The sequence below is a fragment of the Dermochelys coriacea genome, chromosome 7, assembly GCF_009764565.3.
Source record: "Dermochelys coriacea isolate rDerCor1 chromosome 7, rDerCor1.pri.v4, whole genome shotgun sequence".
NCBI classification, from domain to species: Eukaryota; Metazoa; Chordata; order Testudines; family Dermochelyidae; genus Dermochelys; species Dermochelys coriacea.
This window is the reverse complement of record NC_050074.1, coordinates 116586487-116597915: the sequence shown is the minus strand read 5'-3', so window position 1 is coordinate 116597915 and position 11429 is coordinate 116586487. Positions and strand designations below refer to the sequence as shown.

Genomic DNA, 11429 nt, shown 5'->3' with positions numbered 1-11429 from the left:
CACACCAAGCCAGCATTGGATTAGAACTCATGTTTTTGGTCCCTCCTTATAGCATTTGAGCACTGAAGTTCCATGGACTTGTCACTTTACAGGTTGCCAGTCAGAGCCAGAAGGGACATGTGCTCACAGTTTCAGGTCCAATTTCTAAGCAAAACCCCAGACTTTGAAATGGTCAGAAAGCATCATTAGCGACAGACAAGAAGTGCTCTATGCACACTGCGCCCTGGCTCCACTGGCTTGAACTAGATTTGCCACCCTTTACAGGAGCTCAGATACTGCCCATGGCATTGAAATGGTCTGCTGGTTTGGTGGAATAGCCATACATTTGTTGATAAGAACAGATACTACACTTGATCTTAGCCAAAAGGCCGAGAAGCATTTGTTGTGACAGCAAACTGGAGTTCATTTTAAATAAGCCCTCTCTGGCTGGATTGCATAGCTGGGCTAATCATGAGAGGGGGGATTCAAAGACTGCAGGAGTGAGACAAACTCTACAAGGCTAAGGAGTTTAAAAACAATGAGACTATGACAAATAGGAGGGTTCCGTTTGTTGCTGAGGTTCACTACATCCTGAACAAAACAATTTATATCCCTGAATCTTCATTTCCCTTTGTTTCATTTTAACAGATAAAATGTCTCTAGAAATGAAGCAACTGATGGCATAAACATAGATCACAAATGTGTTTTTCAGCCCAAGCTGCTGCCTTCAGATGTTAATCCAAATGATTCAAGAGTGCAGGGTTTGGGTGTGGATTTCATTTTGGCCTATTGTGGGGCAGGGATTAGCCACAAAGTTTGCATCCAGAACTTCAGGAATGTTTGTTTGGGGAAAGGAGAGAAGGGCTGGATCACCAGTACTTTGAGACGTAGTGGGAGCTCACAAGAATGGTGATATGGCTAGGGATCCCATTAAAGAGACAGAGAATTCATTTTCCTTTGTTAATGTAGAACTTTCTAAAGAGCACTGTATTTAAGGAATGGCATTAACACAGGACTAGACTCGTACCCCATTCTCTGTCTCATGCACCCATAGAAAAAGATCTGTCTTGACTCCTATCCTTTCCCTGGATTCATGCATGGGTTTGGAGAGTCTCCAATATTTAAGCAATATTGCAAGAAAAGAAATCCCCACCCTTAAAAAAATTCTTAACTACAGACTTATTCTGGAAACAGACCATAATGATACACCTGTCCACTTCTACAGCAGCTCAGAGGTTCTTGACTAGCGTCAGACATCTCTCAGTGGTAGGCATTTTACAGAGCAAAACTCAGGGAAGTTAAGGGATTTAACTAAAGACACATCAATCCAGCAGCTCAGGTCAGGTATAAAACTCACGTGCTTGACTCTCTGTCCTGTGCAATGGATCACAGACCCTCCCTGAATAGGAAGTCGTCTCTAAGTTTGATGTTGCATGAGCCAGTGAAATAAGATAAGCCCTTCTAAGACTTTTGATTTTAGATCAGCATTAAAGTCAATGGGCCAAATTCTTCCCTGGTATACCATAATAGGCTGCAATGGTCTTACACTAGGGATAAATTTGGCCCACTGAGTTTCTCCTCAAAGGCTATTACTATTAATATGAAGCGTTATGTGTATTTATGCATAATTTTAATTTTAGAATAATGAAATACCTTAGGTGGTTCTAGGGGCAGAGAAGAACTGAAGCTAAACAGCAATAAAGGGGTACAAGAACAGCGTATTTCTGAGGTTTTAAAAGAAGACTTAAATCTTTCCTAAAGCCAACAGCGGGTAATCATGCTGCTTTACGAAAGCTACAGTATCAACAGGTCCGAAGGGGGCACTGTACAATGTGCCAAAGGGGGATTATGTGGGATTGTCTGTTCCTTTGTATACATAAAGGCACCATGTTTCTCTGGTTTGAATGCAGGGCACAACCATACTGTGGAATATTGTCACTCAGCACAAGCTTTCTATTGATTTCTAAAGGGCTTTTAAGTAAAAGATTCTCACTAGGAACCACTTCTTAGCCTTAAACAAAACCCTCCTGTTTCTAAAAATCAAGTTCAAGCATGGGACTCATCAGCTTGTACTAGCTTTAAAATTATTCCTGAAACATATTAGACACTATAGGTTGTATATGACCCTATGCTCACCCTTTGTACTTTCCATACAGGGTGAATTCCCCTGTGCCATTTAGTTCATATGATTGGGCCTGTAATGCAGATGTGGTGCACCAAGCTTCAGCCGTTATCTGATCACCAGGGGCCAGATCCTCAACTGACTGTAAACTGGCAAAAAATTACAGCACCTGTACAATTCATATGAACTTTCTGTACTGCAGCCTCTGAACCATACTTCTTCAGAACCAGGCGAGGAGTCTGGCAAGAACATCCTGTGTGTGTATCTGTGTCCATCTCACACATATCAGCTCACACATATTCTGCTTCTGGGGCCAGATAAAGGCTGGGTCAGAGGGCGCCTGAAAAGGAAAAATAATTCTTACATTAATTTGAGTATTTTCAAACTGACAGTTGGAGGCTAAGTCACATTCTGGACATTTTTGGGGTCAGTTCTTATTTTATCCCTTGGTTCTCTTTCATATCTGAAGATCATTAGATGCTCCAAGAAACCAGATTTATGCCTGGCACTCTGGGAGAGTCCACAGACATTAAGAATAAATACACATAGGGCCAGATTGTGGGCCAGCTTACATGGCTGCACAATGGAAATCTAAGCCAACCCTTTCATTCCTGAAGCTGGCTGCCTGATGATCTGTAGAAGCACTGGGGAAAGAGTCTGTAAGGGATTAGAAAGAGGTGGAGAATTGGAGGAGCTTTGTACCCTAACTTGCTGGCCCTGGACAGCTGCTAGGTTGTGATCAGGGGATGAATAGCAGGGTCAGGAGTGAGCTGGGTCAGGATACCAGGAAGTCACGGTTAGGCCGCAGGTTACAGACAGCAGTCAAATAACAAAGTCAAGGATGAACCAGGGTCAGAAGCCAGAATCTAGGGTCTGGAGCAGAAGCAGGCTGTCTGTCTGTTCTGTTGCTCAGACAGCTCTCCATCATGGCTTCCTGGTTTATATATGGGTACCCGACTAATCAATCGGCTATGAGGGCCCGCTACTCAGGCCCTCCAGGGTGGTTCTTCCTGCCAAGCCTAGCATCACAGTGTCCTCCCAGGAACCCCTAGCCTAACTCAGAGGTGTCAGAAGCCTAGCACCCTTATAGTCCCAAGTGTTTATAAATGGGGGAGGAAGACAGTATGCTGTGCCAGTTATAGGCCTGGTGCAGGATACTTCTCCTGTACAGCCATAGAAAACCAAGAGTTAGATTTTTGACTCTCAGAGCAAAGCTACTCCAAGGGCTATGCATCAACTCACTGCCCATTGCTCAAGGTCCACGAGAGAGCCCATAACATAAAAAAAACTTGAAATATACAAATTTGTGTGGCCCATCTGTGTCAGGGAGAACAAAGCCTATGATCTTATACTCCATAAAAAAGCTTGGAGACTTGGAGGAAATATTCTACTGCAATCAACTTGGGAGCTATTGTGGGAGTTGGCTAGGAAGCCAAGGAATTATGCAAGACAGATTCATTCATCTGCAGCTCCTGACACCATTCAGTTACTATCTACAGTCTGTATTTTCTAATATGCCTTTCACCAAAGTGTTTTTTTCTTTCCAAGTACTGTCAAAGCAAAAGTGCACATAATCAGGAATGTTGATGCCATTACCAAGAAGCACTCATTACAAAAATCTGTTTTCCACACTTCTATAACTGATGCAGTTAGTTTCAACTATAGTACACAGGCCTTTTAAATTACTTTGAAAATGTGCCACTCACTTTACAATATCTCCTCACTTGGAAATAATAAGGATGAATCGATGCTTTTGTTTAGAGGGTACATTAGAATTTTTTCTTGATAACAAGAATTTTTATAGCATCTAAGATGCCATGATCTATGGAGTCCAGCTTACAGAGGTGGTGTTTATTATTGAAAATGCTACAAACCATACACACAAGCAGCTTGAGTTTCAGCACTGACCTCAGTTGAAGATGAGGGATGTCAGCAATGCTGAAAATAGGTCAGGCCAAAATAATATTATTAAGTTTATTTTGCAAACAGAAAAATTAAGGGTTAACTATTCAGAAGTGCCCACTAATTTATGTCCTCCATTTTTGAGAGCCAAACATAAGACAACTTAGGGGCCCGATATTCAAAGGTGTTTAGCAACTATAGCTCCTGTTGACTTCAGCAGGAGTTGTGGATGGTGAGCATTTCTGAAAATAAAGTCTAAATGTCTAAAGGTGGGCAACTTCAAAATGTAGAGGCCACTTTTGAAAATTTGGATTTGCCCAAAGTTAGAGAAACCGTGAAATGAAACCAGGTACGTTTTCTACCAATCCTGAAATCTCAATGGAAGTCTTTATAAAGGTTACTCTTTTGCCAGGTGTTGGCAGCAGCAACTGGGGCCAGGTTCAATAGCTAGGAGTCCCTCTTAAAACTAGAAATTTTTTACAGGCTTAAGTCCCCACCTGTAATTTCTGTGATCAGTAAATATCTTCCCCGTGGCACAGTGGATAGACAATACTTCCCCATTTGCAAGCTCGGAGACGGAGTATGAAACAGGGAAAATGTTACTGGGGGAAATGGAACAAAGCATCAACATGGGAAAAAACAGCAACAAGTAAAACATTCCCCCACCGTAGCTTTGGCTGTAGTCTGTCAACTCACTTCCCCACCGACTAGTGTGAAAATTCCATAGGCAAAATGTCCTGTACCATGTCACTTCCTCCTTCCCCATCTGCTACATCCCACACATGATTTGGTGTCAGTGGGTGGCACAGATCCAGAATCTTGAGGTGCACTAGGACAGGCCTATCTACAGTTCCTTAGAAATGCTGCCTGGTCCTGTCCTAAGGCTCTACCACCTAGCCCAGCTACAGTGATTTCAACTTTATTTAGCAGCAGGGTAGGAAGGGCCTCCCTGGAGTTCGTTCATCTTCAACTGAGAGCCCTCTATGCATTGTACCTCATTTAAGGGCCACCTCTGCACCTTCTCCCACTCCTCCAAATGACCCTTAGTGGAAGGGAACCAGTAGCTTATAGGACCTTTCTAAAGTGGCCTTGCCACCAGACCTATACTCTTTGCTAAAATGCAGGAGTCCTTTCCCCCTCTCTCAGTTCATTTGCACTACCCAACCAGTTCTGAGTTGGTGAACAGCTATGACTCCTGAAGTGTTACAGGAGGAATTCTGGACAGAAAGTTCATTTGCTTAATCTCTCTCTGTAGCCATACTTCTCTAGTAGATGGAGTAGGGAACCCCTTACTCTCTGGAGCTTCAGACTACAGGTCTTACACGGCAAGACTCCACTACCCTGGTGTTCAGAGAGGTGGTTGATGGCCTCTCTGTGTATACATGTACATAAAGTGTTATGATAAAATATCCCAAGTAACAACTTACAGAACAGAAGAAATAAATTGATCTCTCCATCCTAATTACCAGGTCCCCTGTTAGAGAATTATAGTTGGCTTCCCTTGCACAGGCATGACTGAGTCCTTCTCACTTTGCACACCTGCACCTTGCAGTTTTAGCAGCACTAGGAGCCACAAAGCTAAGCGCTTCTTTACATGAATATTTATGCTATGGATACACTATGCAATTTTTAGCGATACGGCTGTACTGCAGCAGCCGTGCCGCTAAAAACAGCTCTCTGCTGAGAAAAAAACTTCCATCCCGCATGAGTGACAGCGGCTTTGTTGGCAGGAGAGCGCTCCTGCCGACAAAGTGCTGTTCACACCAGCACTTTTTGTGGGTAAAACTTTTGTCATTCAGGGAGGTGTTTAATACCCCTGAATGACAAAAATTTTGCCAATGAAGTGCCAGTGTAGACATACCCTTAGTTCAATGCTAGCTCCAGTGTGACTCTATCCTGCATCAGCCTGCTGCAATGTAGCTGTGCTTGTGAACCCTGCTGATGTACATTAACAGTTCATTAACGCACTTTGAGCTAGGCCTGTTTGAAACAAGATGAGCTCAAAGCACATTAATGAACTGTTAATCTGCATTAATAGGGTCCACAAGGACAGTTACACCATGGGAGACTAGAGCCAGGTAGATTCATATCCCTGCTTACCATGAACTAAATGTTTGTGTAGACGAGATTCATAGCTCCATCCGCTTTACACGGTGTATGGTGATAGAAGCCAGCATTCAAGGGAGCCCAATTGACATCGTCTTAAAATGTGCAGAAAATTCTGCTCCTTTATGCATTCCTACAGTACACCTGTGTGATGCTCTGTACCTCAGGGGAACACCCTACACTCCAATGTTCATCTTTATAAAATGATTGTGCGGAATCCAATGCAAAGTTTATCATGTTGGGTGTCTTCAGAAGGCTCATAATGCACTGAGCATGGTTGTTATAGTAATGGTTACAGTAATGGTATAGTAAGGTTATAATTTCATGTATATAGTTATGAGGTTGAAAATGTATCCTCATGGCTTAAAGCAAGCCCATGCAAAAACTCTTCAGGAACAGAGAGGCAGTTCATACCTCGTCAGGGCATGGATTGGACAAACCCAGCCCAGCCTCACAGGAACAATGGACACTGACTTAGACAGCAACAAAAGAATCAGACCCTTGAGGGAGTCACCCCCTTCCTTTGCGCAGTTTGAAACTGTGATGAGGTAATGCTCACCTGACTCTGAAGCGGAGGAAGGCAAAGCCAACAGGAAAGAAAGAACATGATAAAAGGGAGAGATGTTTGCCATGCTTGCTCTCTCTCTTCCACCTGCTTCTACAGACACCACCACCACTAGGCGATTGAAGCGCTGACCAAAGGGGAGAACCTGGCTGAACAGCAGCCAGCCTGTGGTGAGAAGCATCTAAGTTTGTAAGGACATTGAAAGTGTTAAGATCAGCTTAGAATGCGTTTTGCTTTTGTTTCATTTGACCAAATCTGACTTGTTATGCTTTGATTTATAATCACTTAAATCTACCTTTATAGTTAATACATCTGTTTGTTTATTCTACCTGAAGCAGTGCATTTGGTTTGCAGCATGTCAGAGACTCCCCTTGGAAGAACAAGCCTGGTACATATCAATTTCTTTGTTAAATTGACTGTGAAGCAAAGAGATTCTTTTCCCCAAGAATCAGGCAGGCACAGACAATACTGAAGGGGATTTATTTATGGTGCTGGGAAGACTGACAAGCAGCTTCAAAGGTGTGGGGTTACATATGCCTTTCTTTTATCACTTTATTTGCATTTATCTTGTTCTTACAGAGACTAACATTGTTTCAGAGACAGAGAACGCACTTAACATGACAGTGACAGGAGCAGAACATATGCATCAAACTGTTTTGATTACATCAATTATTCATGACTACCTTAAGATGAAGGGGTGGGGTAGGGGTGAGTGTTTACAGATATCCAGAGGGCTGTGAAGGGAAGGTTTGTTCTGTTCTAAGAGCCGAGTTACAGGGTGGACATTTGACCATATAAGTTTATCAAGTGTTTATAGTTGTTAGTGTCTTCGGGCTTCCGGTGTTTCTGCTTGTTAGTTACGTGGATTTCTGTTTCACTGCTAACTGAATTTTAACTCTTGCCTAACATGACAAACTTATATAAGCTTGCAATGTCCAGTGGGCATAAATGGACACTGCAAGATGGAGGTTCCCAGGGTTGTGTCTGGGACCGGAGATATTGGCTAGTGTCATTCGTTTGCAAGTAGCTGGAAGCAGCTTACATGCCAGAGGCTGTGCATGAACAGCCCAGGAGTGGGGGTTCTCACAGCAGAGCAAGGTAAGGCTGGCTCCCAGAGACAAGGATTGGAGTGGCCTAGCAGATCACTGGTCCAGACAACACCAGAGGGGAACGTCACAACCTGGTAGCACTCTACCTTCACAATGCCTGTAACGCTGCCATTGACCTATCAACTATAATAGCAATAAAACCAACAGGGTTCCATAGAATTTTCTATGGAAGTTACTCTGAAACCATATAGAAATTAATAGATGAATTTATGTCCTCTTGGATTTTTTTTCTTTTTTAAAAACTATTCCATAGAATTTTAGAAAGGATGAAGTTCTCTCAGATGTATAAGATACTTCAAAAATCTATAGATATCAATTCTATACAACTTTTTTTAAAAATACTCCTCCACCTCAACACAGCGCTCAAATATTTTTCTTTTGCCTGGCGGTATTAGTGTTTCATAGACATCCCAGCTGTATGCCGAGAGACTCACACAGATTCATAGTTTCCAAGGCCAGAAGGGACCATTGTGATCATCTAGTCTGACCTCCTGTGTAGAAAAGGCCAGAGAACTTCTCCAGATAAATTTCTAGCAGATCTTTCAGAAAAGCTGCATCTTTTAGCATATCTTTTAAAGAACTAGCTCACTGTTTCCCTACTGCATTTTTCAGGGGAACACATGTTCCATGCACATTCCTCAGCAATAAGAAATGCACCTGAAGTTACAATGGCATAAGCTGGCAGAGACTCTACTCCTCTACCTAGAAATGCATGCATGGTGCTCTGAAAGGATAGATAGGCCTTTGTGCACCAGAATCTGCTCAGAGTATTTTTCAGCTGGCCCCTTAGTGTTCAGCTCTTCGAAGACCTCTGCTTGAGGAAGAGCTAGATTGTACAAGATGTATGTTGCCATTTTCTCCTGTGTTTTATTACCTGCCTGGAGCAAATGAATGTGTCTGACCAAGCACACTTTACATGCTCTATAGGAAGGCACCTCATCCATCTCACTTGTGGGATTAAGCAGTAGGTATCATACCAGGAGAGGAAATAAATCAGAGTAGAGAAACAGAAGTGAAGTCAGCTCAAGCTTAGGCACTCACTTTTTGTTTTACTTTCAACTTTATAGTGAATTCAACCATTTTCTATTTATCCCCAGGTCAGGCAGTATGAGCTCCCCTCCATGCTGCCCTGCCATTGTTCCTCAGCCTGTTTCATCAGGGGACCATGGGTAAGATTAGTTCAGACTGTATTCTCATTCCATTTTTGATATCCTCGTTGGCAGTCTTGGATGGAAGGTCAAATGGTGGCATTTTTTGCGATGTGATCACCCATCTGCAAGGACTGAGGTTGTTTACTTATCCCATAGACCACCAAACAGTTTCCCTTCAAGCCCTTAATCCCCTCAATTACTCTGTTATATGATTGATCAAGCATGCCTGCGCTAGCTTATGGCATAAAGAACATAGAATCAGAGGGCTGGAAGGGACCTCGAGAGGTCATCTAGTACAATCCCCTGCACTCATAGCACAACTAAGTATTATATAGACCATTCCTGACATGTGTCTGTCTAACCTGCTCTTAAAAATCTCCAATGATGGAGATTCCACAACCTCCCTAGGCAATTTATTCCACTGCTTAACCACCCTGACAGTTAGGAAGTTTTTCCTACTGTACAACCTAAACCTCCCTTGGTGCAATTTAAGCCCATTGCTTCTTGACCTATCCTCAGAGGTTAAGAAAAACAATTTTTCTCCCTCCTCCCTGTAACAACCTTTTACGTACCTGAAAACTGTTATCATAGCCCCGCTCAGTGTTCTCTTTTACAGACTAAACAAACACAATTTCTTCAATCTTCCCTCATAGGTCATGTTTTCTAGACCTTTAATAATTTTTGTTGCTCTTCTCTGGACTCTGTCCACATCTTTCCTGAAATGTGATGTCCAGAACTGGACACAATACTTCAGTTGAGGCCTAATCACTGTGGAGTAGAATGGAAGAATTACTTCTCATGTCTTGCTTACAACACTCATGCTAATACATCCCAAAATGATGTTCACTTTTTTTGCACCAGCGTTACACTGTTGACTCATATTTAGCTTGTGGTCCACTATGACCCCTAGATCCCTTTCCATGGTACTCCTTTCTAGGCAGTCATTTCCCATTTTGTATGTGTGCAACTGCTTGTTCCTTCCTAAATGGAGTACTTTGCATTTGTCTTTAGTGAATTTCATCTTATTTATTTCAGACCATTTCTCCAGCATGTCCAGATCATTTTGAATTATAATCCTATCCTCCAAATCACTTACAACTCCTCCTAGCTTAATATCATCTGCAAACTTTATAAGTGTACTCTTGATGCTATTATCTAAATCATTGATGAAGATATTGAACACAACCAGACCCAGAACTAATTCTTGCAGGACCTCACTTGTTATGCCCTTCCAGCATGACTGTGAACCACTGATAACTACTCTCTGGGAAGGGTTTTCCAACCAGTTTTTCACCCACCTTATAGTAGCTCCATCGAGGTTGCATTTCCCTAGTTTGTTTATAACATTGGTGCAAGTGGCAGCTTTCATGAACATGAGCGCGCTGCTCTGAAAATAGGCATCATCACGAAACCTAAGGCATCTAGTTATGTTATAGTATGTATCCAGTGAAACATTCAGGGCCCCTTTCTGGGCTCCATTCCAATGCCTATATACCACTCTGCTCTGTAAATTAGTTCTGAATGTTTGGATCCACTATTTTAGGTGGTCACTAGGAAGGAATAAGGGTCTGGGTAAACAGGAAAGAAAGGCATTCTTACATTTACCCTGACCCCATGTGCTAGGTCTCTAATCTCTACATGGTGTAAGAACAGAATAATACAAATGAGCAGCAGAACACCCAGGAAAGGAAAACAGACAAGGAAGTCCTCCAAGCCAGCCAGAAGAGCCTAAAAGCTGTATAGAGCTAGCAGCAAAATAGGCTGAAGCAGGGAAATTCCCTGAGTGGAACAGGGCTGGTGTAATGGCCGTATATCACCTGTACTAGCAGCCACCGGCCTAGGGATGTGCCAGTGCAGGCCTGAGGATAGGGACAGAGTATTCTGGCTGTTCCGGGCTGCTGAGGTGGCCCCTTGGGGACTGTTGCAGTCCAGGTATAAGTTAGAGCAGCCCTTGAGCCTCCTCTAACTGATGATGACACTAGATAAAGAGAACAGAGAGAGCATAATATGAGGAGAGATTGAAAAAATATGGGCTGTTTAGGTTATCAGGGAGATGAAAAGCTGTGGATGTGACAGAGGTACTTAAATAATGAGTAGGACAAATTAAAATCAGACACTCCTATTTACCCCTCATTATGGAAGAGCTAGGAGACATCCAATTAAATCGAAAGGGAACCACAGAAAAGAAACTCATTGTCAGAATGCCTCCTGGCAGGTAGGTATAGAGTAGTAGGATCCTCTCTGGCACCCCTGCCACCAGCTGCACTTGTCCTGAGGTGGCTTGCTTCATCAGATGACCCAGCACTCTGGCCGGGTCCTTCTGGGGTAACCTGCATGAAGCACATCAATAGTCCAGCACACAAGCTCTTCAACCTGACTGCAAGCTTTATTAGCCTTCCAGCCCTTGTCTCCAGGGTCTTCACGCCACTGTCTTCGGTGGGATGGGGAACTCAGGTGCAGCCCCTGCTCAGGGTTCCAATCCAGGGATGCCACAG

The 11429-nt window shown here is 43.0% G+C and overlaps 1 pseudogene; it reads right to left on the bottom strand.

Moving 5' to 3' along the window:
- Positions 1-290: 290 nt before the first annotated feature.
- On the bottom strand, positions 291-380 carry LOC119859581 (annotated as a pseudogene).
- Positions 381-11429: the final 11049 nt, after the last annotated feature.